We start from the raw sequence: 16,148 nt of genomic DNA, 5'->3' as shown, positions 1-16,148 counted from the left end.
TTGGTAAGTGTTGCAGTTTGTCCCCGAGGCCCAGTCCCCGGCCTGTTGGGGGTGCGGGTTCTCCGCGGGTGGTTTGGCCCCGTGCGTCGCCACCCTATCTGCCATTACCCAGCACGGGGGTGACCAGAGCCCAGATGGAGGCCTATTCAGCGACCTTGCAGGCCTCTTTGGCTCTTCCCTCTTCTCCTTCTCTTCCTGGGACGTCTGTGGATCCCTTGCCACGTGCGGGGACTTCTGCGGCACCGCCGGCGGCTCCGGCGCCAACAGGTTCGGCTCCAGGTTATGAAGTGGTGGTGCCGTCGGGGTGCGGGCCTTCGGGGTTCCCTCCTTTGGACCACGGCACCTCTGCCTCGCCGCAAACCCCCGTGGGGGTCCATGTGGTGTCGCGGGAGGTTGCCGGGGCTCGGGCGTGTCCTCGAGGCCCCCTCGGTCCTCTGGGCAGGCGGCAGCCTTGTCTGAGGCCAAGTTGACGGCACTCAGGTGCTGGCGGCTGCTAGCACTGGCAGTGTCGCAGGGGCCGGCTAGGGGTCGGAGCGTGTCCCTGGGCCCCCCTCGTCCCTCCGCGGCGACTGCTGCGTCGGAGGTCGAGTTGACACCTTTTTGGCGCTGTTCTTTGGCCGCCCCGGCTCCGACCCAGCCTCGGTCTCCTGTGCCGCGCGTTGTGGCAGAGGTCGTTCCGGCGTCCCCTTTGGCGCCGGTCGACGTTGACCTGACGTCGGTCGCGGACTCTACGGCACCGGGCCGGCGTCGGGTCGTTGATTAGTCTTCGGATGCCCCCTCTTCTCCGGAGGTTCGGCGGTTGTTGGTTTCATCTTCTCCGGAGACAGGTTGCCACGTCGTGGCTTTTTCCCTGGCGTCTACTAAGGACGGCTCTTCGCCCTCGCCACACCTGCAGTCTTTGCCGGAGGCACCTCAGGTTCCCCATTCCTCGGTCCACCTTTCTCCTTTCCGGGCTTGGCCTTTCCTTCCTCCGGTTGGACTGGGGGATGGCCGCCTTAGCTTGCAGCCGTCGCCCACAGAGGAACTGCTTTCCCCACCGCGGGGCCTTACGGAGGCGAGTGCTGCCTTCGCTTGGGCTGTTTCCACGGCTGCGGGAATCTTGCGCATGGGCGATCCAGCTGCCTATTTCCCCACAGATCATCTTCTGGAGGTCCTCCATCAGGGTTCTGGTGGTCGGGAGCTGCTTCTTCCCTTTTAGCCTTCGCTCCACACTTCTCTTTTGGGGGCGGCCACCCACAGTAGACTTCTGCACCGCCACCATCCTGCGCCGCATGATCCTGTGTGTATTTCCCTCCACCCCTCTACCAGGGGCCCTCTTTTACAGACTGCCTTTACCTCCCTGCCATCGGTGTTGTCTCCCCAGTCACGGGAGGCCCGCTGGTTAGATTCCTGGGGGTGCAATATCTTCGCATCCACCAGTGCGGCTTTGCGGGCCCTTAACACTCTTTGTGTCTTGGCTAGGGCCACTTCTTGCTTGTGGGATTTGGCGGAGTCCCTTATGTCTGCCGCTTCTCAGGAGGGTACCTGTGTTGATCTGAGGCACCATGTGTTGGATGGCCGGGAGCTAGCGGCATTTATTCTTCGCTCGGCTCTGGACATTTCGGAGGTGCTTGATCGTACCATGGCTTCTTCAGTGGCCCTTCGTCGACATGCCTGGCTACGGGATAGTGTGTTCCCGGAGAACGTTAGGGAACGGCTGGTTGACCTTCCCTTTGATGGCACTCTTTTGTTCCACGCCCCTGCGGATTCTGCCATTCTGAGGTTTCTTGCGGGGCTTCAACCTCCTCCTCCTCCATGACCTGTAAGTTGGTCTGTGATTTTGGGAGGTGTTCTTCCTTTGTTTTCCTGGGGCCTTGTAGCGATTAGCCCCGGTTGTGTGTTCTGTGTGGTTGATGTGCCTTCAGGTCCTTTTGTTAGGAGTTTGGTGCTGTTGGCTGCTGGTCCGGCCCTTTTTTGACGTGTGGTTTTGGCTGTTGGTAAGCCGTGTAGGCCCTGAGATTAGGCCTTCTGTGTATTCTTTATTGGCTGATTGGCAAGCTGTCTGCGGTTTTCTCAGCAGGTCTTTCTGTTGTCCTCTGCTGCGGAAACATTTCCTAAGAGGGTTCCCATGTTCTTGGGACGTAACATGTCCTATGTGGGGTAATGGTTGCTATTATATAGCTCTATATAGCTCTACCATGTGCTGGGGAGGTGTGGTCGTCCTTCGGGCTTCTGTGGCGTCATGGTATGTCGGAGGTGCGATCTATTTGGTGATGGTTTTGGAGTGGCTTGCGTTGCGTCCCTGTCCGTCCTTCTCCTGGATCGCTGTCGCGCTAGCCTAGTCTGGCCTGCTGTCTCAGGCATCGCGTAGTAGCGATTTTGCACTTCTGTCCGCCTTGGTCCTCTGTCTGGTGTACCGGGGGGGGGGGAGTGGCTTCCCTGGTTTTTGTGTTCTGGTGGACGGCTTGGTCCGTCCCCCGTCTTTCTTTCTGCCTGGTTCCACTTCATTCGTGGGTCAGTGGGTGCCGGCTCACGCTTGGGGCGCGTGTCCTGGCTCTTCTTTGCCCTTCCTGGCCTCTGCCTTTGGCTGGCGTCTAGCTTGTCCTGGGTGCACCGTTCCTTGGTGTTGTCTGCTGCTGGCTGTACATGCCAGTACAGGCTTGTTTGTTCTACTACACCATTGTGGCCTTTGATGTATTCTCTTGTGCCGTTCTTCTTCCGTCTGCACTTTTGGTAGTGCAGCCGTCCCTGCCTTGTCCGCTGCTTGCGGCTGGGGTGTGTTCAGCTCTTTTCTGTCACTGTGTATGTGTTTCTTCAGGTGGGCCCTGCCTCCGGTTCTACCTCTTCTCCCTAGGGGTTGGGGTGGTCCTTGTGTTCATTGAGGCTTTTCGGGTGCTGTCTGCCCCTGCGGGGTGTTGGGCAGTTCTCCCTTGGTGGAGCTTATGCTATCCTGGCCTTTCCCTTCTTGTCCCTGTGAAATGTCCCCTGCTGGGGCCCTGTGTCTCTCCTGTGGGGAGGCTCTCTCACAGGCCCTCCTCCCTTTTGGGTATGGCTAGGGTATATATTCTACGTTAAGGAATCTGTGGCTAGTAGTCTCTATCAGATGTACAAGTTCCTAACCTTCGGTAACGATGTATCTGGTAGAGACGATTCTAGCCGCAGATTCCTTCACGACCCGCCCTTCCTTCCCGTTCTGCGAAGACCCTCTGCTTGGGTTTCTGCAGTCACCTCCCTCTGGGTGACTTGTCTTCTGTGGGTGTCCTCTTCGTTTTCTTCCAGTCAGGCATCCCTCCAACTGGTTTCTCTCCAGCGTGAGGGCCTACTTCTGCTCTTTTCCTCTGTTGTTAGAGTTTCTGATCCCCACCCGGTCTTCTGCGTTGGGGGTTCTTTTACCTGTCCTTTGACCTCCTACTCCTTTCAGGAGGTATGGCCATCCTTGGCAGTGTAGTCTGGGGATGGATTGCTGTTGCTCCTCTGTTCCAGGCTTGTGGCCCTTCCCATTGTGGTTGCAGACCCTCTCTCTCTTTCTGTCACGGCGCTTTCACATGCTTGTGCCTCCAGGACGGCTCTCGCCTTGGCTTGCAAGGTGGTTCCACGGAGTGGTGCTTTTTTGCTTTTCTTGCTATGGCTTCGCTGCTCTGGCCTTCTGGTGCTTTACTGCCACCTGGTGCTTGCGCAGTTGATCCTCAGAGTGGTGCTGTGCTTTTTTCCTGCTCTGGCCTGCTGTTGTCACCTTCTGGTGGCTTGGTGCCACCTGGTGATGTTTCTCGCCTTTTGTTTCTATTTTATTTATCTGGTTTTTTCGCACACTGTTCCCATGCTCGCCTCAGTTGTGTTGTGATGGCTCCACGTTGTGGCGCGGAAAAGTTCTCCAGAGCAAACTGACGTCAGCGTGCCGGGGGGGGGCTTATGTGACCTCACTGACGTCACGCCCGCGGAGGACGTCGGGTGAAGTCACGTGGTACCGCCCCCCGGCACGCAGAGATGCTGGGCAAGAAAGTTTTCCGGGTCCAGTCTCACGCCTGGTGATAATTCTGCGGTAAGGAATCTGCGGCTAGAATCGTCTCTACCAGAGACATCGTTACCGAAGATAAGTAACTTGTACCTCAGAGGCTAAAACAAGTCCAATCGATTTTCTTATGGAGACGGCCACCATCATGACAACCTCCCAGACAGCTCGGGAGGGATCTTGCAGTAGCATCAAAGAAGAAAGTGCACAACAAGCCGTCTTGTGTACTTGCAACACAAAACGCCACACAACAATAAATGTACCAAGCACAGAAGCCAAAGAAAGCACAGTTTATCAGTTGCCCAAGTGATAGTTGCCCAAAAGAATGTTTCAGGCATTCTGGGTAAAGGCTCATGCACCCCATGCACCTCATTTAATGTGTTAGTTCACCACGGAGCTAATCTCCTACCCCCTTCGACAATATGTTACCTAAGTAGGAAACCTCCTGTCGACAATACATACCCCTTTCAAAAGCATACTCCGTGGCCATTCAAAGCTAAATGCAACAACTATTTGTTAGAAATGGGGGTCTCTAGTTTATTTATTTACTTATTTTTAGAGTTTTCTATAGCTCGAACAAGACCCAGGATAGGGTATCGGAGCGCTTTACAAAGAAACAGAGTAATTGTAGAGACATTTTGCATAAACAGAGCAGATAAAGTATCAAAATTTTTTTAACAAATGTTCGGAAGGTAGCAGACACGAAAAGGGAGACAATTTGTTCGGAGCAGTATGAACAAGTTCGAGTATGTGTAAGTCAAAGGGGTGACTGTGTCATTAAGGGGAGTGAAGAGACAAGGTTAGAGTCATAGATTGGTTCAGTTCCTTGCAAGTCAGTGAGAGCTGGTGTGGAGGTGAGGTCCCATATGGTGAGGAATGTGCAGAGTTAGGGGAGGAATTTGCTCATCAGGAATGATTTTGCTTCCCTTAGTGGTGTAGAAGAGATTTTTCTGATGTATGGTGGTAGCGAGTTCCATATTCTTGGTGTCGCTCCGGAGAATTCTCTGTCAGACGTTTTGTTCTTACTGAAACGAGAAGGTTTCAGCAGTAGGTTGTCAGAGCTCCTAGAGTGTCTGTTTCCTCCAGATAAAGTATGTTTTTGGGATAGGTACTGTGGGGTATTGTGCTGTAGGGCTTTATGAGTGATGCAAGCCATCTTTAGGTGGATTTCAGCTTCATAGGGTAGCCAGTTGAGCACCTTCAGGTGTGGTGATATGTGGTTGAATTTCCTAGATCCTGTTAGGAGTCTTGCTGCTGCATTGAGACAGGCTTTTAAAGGGGCTGATGAGATTTTGGAAAGCCCCGAGAGGGTAGTGCATCCGTACTCCAACCTCGAGATGGCTAAGCCTGCACTGCAGTTTTGAGGTCGTGGTTCTCGATGAATGGTTTCATTTTTCTGAGATAACTGAGGTGAAAGCGGGAATTTTCAGCCAACAGGTTAATGTGTGTTTGCATGTTAAGGTTCTTATCCAGTGTAATTCCAAGCGATTTGGTGGAGTCCACCAGAGTTGGCGTGCAATTCAGAGCAGTAACCATCTTGGTCCATTCTTTTATCTCCTGAGAGTTTTGTAGGGAGGGGAGATTAAGAGAAATTCAGTTTTTTGAGAGTTTAGCTTGAGGAAGTTGGTCGTTAGCCAGTGGACGGTCTTTTCGAGAGCTTGATTTATCATTTTTATCTCTTCAACGGAGGAGCTCTTGATGTACAGTTGAGTGTCATCTGCGTGTATGTGGTATGAAATATTCGCCTGTTGTAGTAGTTAGGTTAGTGGTTCGACATAGAGGTTGAATAGTGCGGGGGATAGGGTTGAGCCTTGTGGTACTCCTAGTAGGTTAGGTGAAGAGGGGGAGAGATTTTTGTTTACCATGAACAATTGCGTTCTGTTTTCCGGAAAAGATTTGAACCATTGAAGGACTGTGCCCAATAAACCCATCCTCATTTCCAGTCTTCATAGAATTTTGTTGTGATTGACCGTGTCGAAGGCTGATGAGAGGTCGAGCAGGACTAGTAGGTAGGTTTCATTATGGTCAAGAGCTAGGAGGGCTTGGCTACTATGTGCGGAATGGCTGTTTCTGTGCTGTGGCCAGGTCTGACAGAGTTAGGTACCTTTGTCCAAATAGGGACCCTTCCTTCCAGTCAGGGAAAGGGGAATACACACTTCAGATAACCCCTGCTCACCCCCTTGGTAGCTTGGCACGAGCAGACAGGCTTATCCCAAAGGCAATGTGTAAAGGATTTGTACCAACACTCATAGTAACACAGTGAAGACACCACAAAAGGACACCAGACCAAATGCAGATCCTCAGTCTCTGTCACACTGAAACCAGACAGTCACTCCACAAACAGGCAGAGGCACACAGAAAGGTTGAACAGGAAAATAGCCACTTTCTAAAAGTGCTATTTTCAAACACAGACTTTAAAAACTATCCTTACTAAAAGATGTGTTTTAAAATTCTGATATCAGGGATACCATACCACAATTTTCTATCTTATCCCTATGGGAAGATATGCTTGTAAAATGCTGCTAAGCATTCCCCATTCTGTCCAATGGGCAAGATAGCCTTTCAATAGTAAAGAAAAAAAACGAAATTGGCAGTATTTCACTATCAGGACATGTTGCACACACCAGTACATGTCCTACTTTTCACATACACTGCACCCTGCCCAGGGGGGTACCATGGGCCTATCATAGGGGTGTCCTATGTGCAAACTGCATGCAGGCACTGCGGTGGCAGGCCTGAGACATCTTTTCCGGGCTACTCATGTGGGTGGCACAATCAGCGCTGCAAGCCCACTAGTAGCATTTGATTTACCAGCCCTGGCACACTCAGTGCACTTTACTAGGGATCTACTGGTAAAACAAATATGCCAATCAGGGAGACCCAAGCATAATATCGATTTACACAGGGAGCAATTGCACTGTGACACTGATCAGCAGCGGAAAAGTGCCCAAAGCATCTAAGCCAGCAAAAACGAAATGCAGCACAGCATCAAAAACATAGGAGGTAGAGGCAAAAAGTCAGGGAAAACCACGCCAAGGATGCCAGGTCTAACACTATTTATCTGTACTGTCCCTACAACTTTGCTGTGTGTCTGAAATGATGGTTAAGTAACTACCCTTTTCAAACATATTTATAGATGCTCTGTCTTTCTGCATAGTCCTAAGAAGCGCAGCGGAGCCTATGACTCCTACCAGTCAATGTGAATATGGAGAAAGACCTATTATTGAAATAAATAGTACAGCCAAATAATGTATTTTAAATCAGTGATAGAAAAATATTGAGCAGCAGAAAGAACCATTAGCAGAAGCATAGCAATGGCTAGAACAGCAGGAGGATGGAAAACCACATTTTCATGAGCTTAGCACCAATCAGTCACAAAATTGTAGACACAACCAAAATAATGGGGCTATTACAATTTAACAGTCGTCTCCTCACCAACACCTTTCTCAACCAAATCCTGCCCTGCCCATTGTATCCGACAATAAGGGATACAAGGCAATGTAACATTGCTTTTTCCTTATATCCAAACCAGAGATATCTATAGCAATCCCACCACTGCATCACCCATTGCTCACAAAGTGAACGGCGCATTTGCAAACTCAAGGGGGGGGGGAACAAACACTATGTACTATTTACATTAAGACCCATCATCTGTACTATTTACATTAAGACCCATCATCAGAGATTCACCTGCCGGAAGGCAATAATAGTAAGATACCAAACCCATCACAGACTCATCACAATTAGACATTAGCACAAATGGGAAATCCACAGTAAAAAGGACCGATAATCAGAGCAAGAGGGCGCAAAACATGTGCTACAACTAATGCGTCTGAAACACCCACCAAAACACTCATAACACGGTTCTATGTTAAATACGTAACAGAAAGAGGCAATGTAAACCAAATACTCTCAAATGTCTACAACCAAGTCGCTATTGCAAAAAAAACCACACACAGTAAAAACGAATCTGCAAACAAACAATCAAATCCCCTTTTAAGACAAAAATCCTGTCCACTAGAATCTAGAACCACCTTCACTCCCTCATCTTTCCCCTGGCGGCAGCAACTGAAATAACTGGTTCCTTCTTTTCTGCTTTCCCCACCTCAGATCACACACGTGCCTCCATTTGCATCCAGTCTGTATCCTTAAATCCACATACCTGTGTCCCAGTACTCACTAATATCGGGGGATGAAAAACCACAGTGGAAATAGCAGCAGAAATAACAGACATTATCATCACTGCTGGTCATGCCACAAGTATACGCACTAGCGAAAAAAGGACGCTGAGGCAATATGCGAGTCAGGGGTACTAACAGTTATAATGGCCACAAATGGTGACAAAACAAGCAAAATGTGCCATAGCCTACACAGCCTGGGAAACATGGCAGGAGCAGAAACAACAGAAACAGAAACAACAGTTCAACCAGGCTCTCACATAGCATATTGTACACAAAGTACCCCATAAAGGAAGAAACACCTGTTTTTGATGGAAAATGAGACATAAGAGACAGTCAGGACTCTGAAAGTACTCGTGAAATATAATGCAAGGGTGTGTTCAACATATAGCTAGATCAATTTTTAATAATTGCAAAATCTCCCATGAAGAGAAGTAAGTGCATAGGACAAATGAAAACTTTACAAAGCCTGTTTGTCAAAACATAAAACTTAGACTGCTAGCATCTAATTCTGTACTCATTCCGCACTTCGTATCACAGCAGTCTCTCTGTGCTTGTGCTCAGAAGCTGCCCAAACCCCCCACTTCTTTCCCAGTCTGCAGAACTCAAGGGGAAAAAAAGGCTGTATATTCTGTAAGCGTCAAAACCCCCACAACACAGCTAGCAACCGATTCTAACAAAAAGGTGTTAATTATGCAGAAATAGAGAATACATATTATAATAATCAAGAAGAAAAATGTGTGCTTTGCAGGTTTCACTCTGTTTTGAAGTAAAGTAAGCTTTGTTTAAACAAACTGCAAACTGATGAAAGTTAGCCACAAACGTAAATTATTAGAAAGGTCTTTTCATGAAGAGGGGAGGAATAGGGAGGGAATTCAATTTCTTATCTCAAGGCCGATGGATGTAGTAAGCCTGCCAAAACAAACTGGATCACAAACTGTGTGTTTCAACTTTGAAAATCCTTTTTATTCAGCATAAATACACGCTGCCTGGAATGCTTGAAACACCTTTTCCAAATTAAATACACGTTCTATTATGTGGTCAAATCCAGATTAAGCACACTCACTCAAATCAATTATGAATTAATTACTTTAGCATTCCTTACACTACTCATCAGACTAAAAGCATCAGATCAAATTTAGCTCATTCCAGGCATTTTCAAGAAGGAGCCAAATTTACTATTTTTACCTGGCAAAGCAATTGCAAGTGTTTTTTCTTCTTCTCAGGACTCTTGTGTGCAGATTTAGATTCCGTATATAGGTTACCCGATTTATGCCCTTGTATAGGTACAATTCACATTGCCCTTATTTGGACATAGAAATCCGGCCCTTATTTAGACATTGTCCGTACAAACCAAATACAGGATTGGCCACCTACATCCGTCCAGCCACGTCACAACGATTTCTTGGAAAACCAGACCCTTAAGCCTTTAGGAATTTCCCTCAGCTTGAATATTGATTTCTCCAAGAACTCATTAAGTATGCATGAACATCAATTCCTTAAGGGTTCATTCATGACGTTCCTCTGCCCGACTTTTACGTCAATGCTGGCATTCCTAGACACCTTGAAGGTATAAATATACCAGCACTTGCCCTGGCAAATTGCGGTTCCCGGAGGATTCGATCCGACCCAGACTACGCGGTTCGCCACGGCAGGTTCGGAAAGAGGTCGAGTTCCAGCCTGATGCACTGACCTGACGCTGCCATCCTCCTCGCAGAGAATCCAGCTCCAGTGCTCTCTGACTTCCCTTGCGGGGGGTTAGACTATCGAGTCCAGAAAAGAGATGCCAACCTCTCTCATTCTAAGGTATGGAGCTGACTAGAACTTAGAGAAACTTTTGGCAACTCTTGGCTAAACTAAAATATAGCTAGCTATACTTCAGAAACAACACCTACTTCAAAACTCGTACTGCACTTAGGTTAGGTACACTGGGGTAGAACAGTTTAGAAGCATCAGATGAGTATCACATTTTAGCTTACGTTATTTATGTATGTATTTTGATTAATATATGTCATAGCTACAAACCATGCTATTACAGTATTATTTTATCTTACTGCTAACTTCGTACATATTGTACTTGGCAGTCTGTCTTACGATTGTAGCAATTCATATCTCTTGCATGAGAAATAAGACTGTTCAATAAACTTTTTTATTGAAACGCTCGTCTCTCTATTTCTGTGCAACTCTGTAGAAATGAAGCATGCACGATTGACTGAGTGAAACTGTTATCTATTGTTTCCACGATTCTGAGACTGTTTCGATTCTAAAGGGAAACAAAGTTGTCATGTTTATGCGGTTGTCAGAGACTAATCCCTTCTTGTATATTCGAGAAGTTTCTAGTGACCTCTGAGTTAGCTGGCACACACAAGTAATTAAGTTTAATATACTCGATAGAGACATACTGACCTTAGTCCTATGTCAAATCTATAGTGTATGTGATTCCAATACGCAGAGCCTATCAGGGATATAGGAACTACACTACATGGTGCCCAACGGTTTGGTAAGGCACTAATTTAATGCTAGATACTGAAGTAACTCAGTCGTGCTTTTCTCAGAGACCCTCTACTCACAAAACTCCATAAGACGTCTGGAGTGGGTAGGGATAATATCCGCCATAGCTGAGTAGGATGAAAAGCCTATGTATTTGCTGTTTGGTTTCGTTCAACGTTGAAGGATACAGTGTTCCAAAATATTGTGCACCTTATCTTTGTTTCCTTGAAACTTGCTCTGCAACTTTCATTAAACAATGTCGGAGAACGGCAATCCAATCATCAACAACGGTCAAGCTGCGGCTGACCTTACAGGTCTTAATGAAGACGAAGTGGGTGTTATACACATCCCACCAAATTTAAGGAGAGCCATCACTCTAAAACTTATAAAACATGGCCTAACACCAAGAGATGGTAGAGCAGTTTTCGTGATAGAGGCACATGAATCTCACCAGACAGAGGTATTCTATTCATGGATAGTATTCCCAGAATCAAATCCAGTAACACATGTGTTTCACTTCTACAAAGAAGATGAACCACCTGAGGAATATATTCCTTTCGAGGATATTGAAATTTCACTCACATACCAAGAGCATGAGCTCTGGTTTAAAGGCGCCCTAAAACATTACAATCACATTACCAGGCTCGGTCCACTAGGTAGACCAGGTGCAACATGGCCGATTTTAGCCGGCTATACACCTCATCCTGACATTGAAACTATGTCAGACGTAGATTTACCTGCTCAACTCGAGGAGTTAATCAAGATTTATAGACAAATGGTTCAATATGTCATGCGGACTTTCACAGTCCAACCACCATTAACAATTCAAAAGCCAGCCCCTCATCCGGGGAATACGTTAAAAATTACTCCACAGACTTTACACTCAGTCATGGGTAAATTACCCGCAAAATGCGAACAAATTCCATTCTGGTTAGCTCAAAAAATTACTCAAATCGAAGCAGTATTTCCTAATACTATCCCTTTTGAAAAACACAGAATTTTAACAATTTGTTTACCAATGGGGATCTCACCACATCTGGAAGACTGCACCTCTTAGGGCACAGTCTTTGCTTCTATCTACACAAAAACACATGGTGTTCCGTCAATGGCGGTAATACCTGATGTCCTGATCAGATTCAAAACTAATACGGGGCAGAATTTAGGTATGAAATTACTTAAAAATTTCGACCAGGTGTCAGCAATAATATTATCTAATATTAAAGGAGAAGCAGCATCAGTGGCGATCCGCCAGAAACTAAGGGAATTTGATGCCACAGAACAACCTCAAGAACTAGCTAGAATAATTGAAAAATCCTATGAGGAATTAGGCAGAGACAGTCTGGGAGGGAAACCAGTAAAACCACAACTGTCTGAAAGTCCTGATAAGGTCTTTCCTAAACACACTCCTACCTCTTCTAAAAAGAAGTGGGAAAATATCAAATAGAATTCCAAAGAGAAGCGTTCTCATTCCCGAGGCAGGTCTCCTCCACAGAAGGAGCCCTCTGAAAGGGGTTAAAACCTCAGGAATAGGGATAATTTGAGAAAACCTGACAGATATCAAGATAATGATACATGTTCCTCTCGTACCTTTCAGATATCGTCACAGATATCCGAAAGAAGAGGACAGTCAGAAAACAAGGAAGAACACATGAAGTCCAAAGACGATCAACACGTTCAGAAAAATAAAGCAAAACCTCAATTCTCCCAAGAAAAAGGTAGCAGGTCTGAAGGTCAGACATGCCGAGAATACTGAGAACCCAACTCAAGAACAGAGAATGGGCCCAGACCATGCTGGACAGTGCAGCAGAAGGTACAATAGCTCGTCAGAACCTGAAGGGACTTCTGGAGACGGTGGACTTGAATGAAGACATACAAGTTGAGACTGTAGACACCAGGGTTAGTTCTCCACATAGGTTATATGAAATAACACTCCGGATGGAGGGAGACATACCAAGAAAAGTGAAAGCACTCTTTTTGGAGCATCTTTCAAAGGGTTATGATATACTTCTAGCAGAACAGGACTAGCCACCAGAATTTGTCAGGGAGTGCCCACATGGCGAGGACATCATTATGCCTGCCTTCTCCAACCATGTTCCAGTTCATTTAAAATATACATTAGCCAGGAAATGGGCAGTAGCCCAAGCCCCAGCACTGTATAAAAATCATGTAGGATGGGATGAGGACTCACCTCACCATAAAATCCAGTTAAAAAGTCAACCGACTGCACAAAGGCAGTACCCAGTTAAGCAAGAAGCTAAAAAACAGGTCAGGGAGATCTTAAATCAACTTGAATACCAGGGGGTGATTGAAACATGCACCTCATCAATGAACAATCCTTTGTTTCCTGTCTCCAAACCAGATGATACATATCGTCTAGTTTTGGATTACAGACACTTAAATTCTTGTTGCAAAACCTTTGCAGTACATAATGCACATAGTACAGCATTAACGAATAACATTGTGCTTAAAAAATATAAAACCACATTAGATATTTCAAATGGTTTCTTTTGTCAAAATATTGCACCAGAAAGCAGATATTTGACTGCTTCCTCAAAAATGGGGATCCAGCGTCAATTTTGTCGACTGCCCCAGGGATTCAAAAACAGCCCGGGGTTATTCTCAGCAAGGGTAACAGAGTTACTACAAACTTATGATGACGAGGCATTGTCATATGTCGATGATATATATCTGACAGACGATGACCTGGATAGGCACTTGAACAGGGTGAGCACCATTATATTGGGCTTCGCCTCAGAGGGTTACAAATTTAACTTTAAAAAGTCCAGAATTGCCCACTCAACGTCCTTCTCCTAGGATATGAACTATCAAGTGAAGGCAAAAGCCTGGTAGCCAACTTTTTAGAAAAGTGTGCGCCGCTCCAACCGCCAAAAACGCTGAAAAATTTACAGTCGATTCTAGGTTTCCCGAATTTGGAAGAACTTACATTTTAAATTACGCAAAAAGGGTTAAACCTCTCTACGAATTAATCAAACCTGATTTTAAAATCACACATTGGACACAAAAATACACAGAAATTTTGCATTCACTCCAAACAGACATGTTAGCAACGGAGCACTTGCAAACATGCGTAAACATACGCAACTTAGCGATCCAAATAATTCCGGGTCAATGCGGATTCACCTACTTTACTTTTAACGAAGGTGAAAAAGTACCAATTGCATACAAATCCCACTTGTATACACAAGCAGAAATGAAATTCACTTCTACAGAAAAAATTCTGACAGCAGTTCAAACCGCTGTAGCAAAAGAAAGAGCCCTAGCACAGGGGAAACGCATTATGGTTGTGACTCCTGTACCAGCCCTAGAGGCAGTTACAAAGGCTATCATTCCAAATGCAAAAGTTTTACCTCCGAGATGGATACAATGGGATAATTCTCTTGCTGCAACTGATGTTGAATACGTTTTTGATCCATATTTGAAAACACAAGCATTCCTGCAATATGAACACAAATGTCCTCTGCCTACTGAAATTCTCCCTCTTGACCAATACGAAATTATAATTTATACTAACGGATCTGCACAGGCCGCTACGGAGAGTAAACAAGCTTACAGTGCAGCGTGTGCGATCGTTAAAGGTCGCATGCGAGATGGCAAATTCAGACCAATGGTCACAAAAACGCAATCTCTAGGAGATTGTACAGCTCAACGAGCTGAACTACAAGCATTTAAGATGGCACTTAAAAATACAGATCGTGAATTCTCCACACTGATAGTGTGCGATTCTTTAAACTGTGTTCAATCTTACAATGAATATTTACAGAATTTGCTTCAAAATGGTTTAAAAGATGCAAAAGGTGGCACAATCAAGCACAAATTGCTTTGGGAACAAGTAGTTCGATTGTGAAACGGACTGCAAAACACTCACATGATACACACGCTGAGTCACCAACGTGATGGCGTTCACGTTGAAGGGAATTCATTGGCTGATGAAGCCGCAAAAGGGGCTGTGTGTAAACGGATTCCATAGCTGCAATCACTCGTTCAAAAACTAAAATAGTCAGCGAAATAATGCTGGCTGTCAATGCATCAAGCAAAGGCAGTGGTGCGGCATTACCTAAAAAGTTTCCACTCAAATACTCATATATAATTGATGCGAACAATGTTCCGTTTGCTCAAATCCCTGGAGTGGGGGACAGAGTAATTCCAAACATGGAACATAGACTAGGGCTAATCCTAACAGCACATGATGGGCTCGCCTCTGCTCATGCAGGTGTTTCAGCCACAGTAGCTTTATTAAAACAAAGGTACTGGTGGCCTGGCATTAGGAAACAGACTAGAAACTATGTTTTGGACTGTGAGATATGCCAAAAGATGAAAGTCTCTTCTGTGAAACGTCCTGCGCAGACGCCCCTGTTAATTTCAGATAAACCATTAGCTTGTGTTTACCTGGACCACTGTGGTCCCTTACAAAGGGATGGGAACTATAAATATATCATGGTTGCAGTGGATTCGTGTTCTAGGTTCCTATGGATGTGGCCTCAGCACTCGGCTGACGCTCGAACTGTTATAAAAGATTTGCCAGTCTTTATCGACACATACGCAATAGGCACACTACATTCTGACCAGGGTCCTGCGTTTAGCTCTAGGGCTTACAAAGAAGCCATGGCAATTCTGGGCGTAGCATTGCGGTATTCTTCTCCATTTCATCCTGAGGGAAATTCTGTTGTGGATAGAAAAAACCGGACATAAAGCAGTCTATAACAGCTAGGGTATTAGGTTCGAGTGATGGGTGGGTCAAACATTTATATGGGGTCCAGCACGCAATAAACAACTTGCCAAGACGTTCTCTAGGGGGTGGCACTCCATATAAGGTCCTGTTTGGGACTAGAATGTTGGTTCCGGACTTGGATATGAAAGGCACAGTGGTGGAAAACAAACAATTTGATATCAAATATTGTTTAGCTGTTTTACAGGACTTAAATGACCTAAGAAAGCAAAAAGGCAACGTGGTCCTGAAGCCAACCACCACTGAGAAAAATCCGTCCGTCCCAGCAAGGCCTGTCTGGATCCCAAAGCTCGGGGATCTAGTCAGAGAAAAGATTGCGGATAAGAAGGAATTTGGGCCTTCATACAGACAACCAGTACCTGTCCGTCGCAATCCACGGATCAAGAACAGTACTTTTGCTGCCCCTTGCTGGTAAAAAGGAGAAAAGATTTGTGTCCATCGACCTGATCAAACCACACTATGTGGCGGATACTGAACAGTAGGCCAAGTGGACTCCGCCAATGTACCAGACGCACTCCTCTAGCTACAATCCAAGAGGTTCAAACTGAGAGACTCATCACCTTTGAAGATTCGCCAGTAAGCAATAGAGGACTAAGCAACAATGCTATGGACCTTGTACCTCTTGAGACCCAAATAACAGTTCGTTCAGATACACCTGTCTACAACGAAGTAACATGTGATCAACTGGTTCCAGCAATTTCATCAAATCCAGATGCAATTTCAACCATTGACAGAACTGCTTCTG

This window comes from Triturus cristatus, chromosome 2_1 (genome assembly GCF_964204655.1).
Source record: "Triturus cristatus chromosome 2_1, aTriCri1.1, whole genome shotgun sequence".
NCBI lineage: Eukaryota > Metazoa > Chordata > Amphibia > Caudata > Salamandridae > Triturus > Triturus cristatus.
This window is presented reverse-complemented; position numbering follows the sequence as displayed.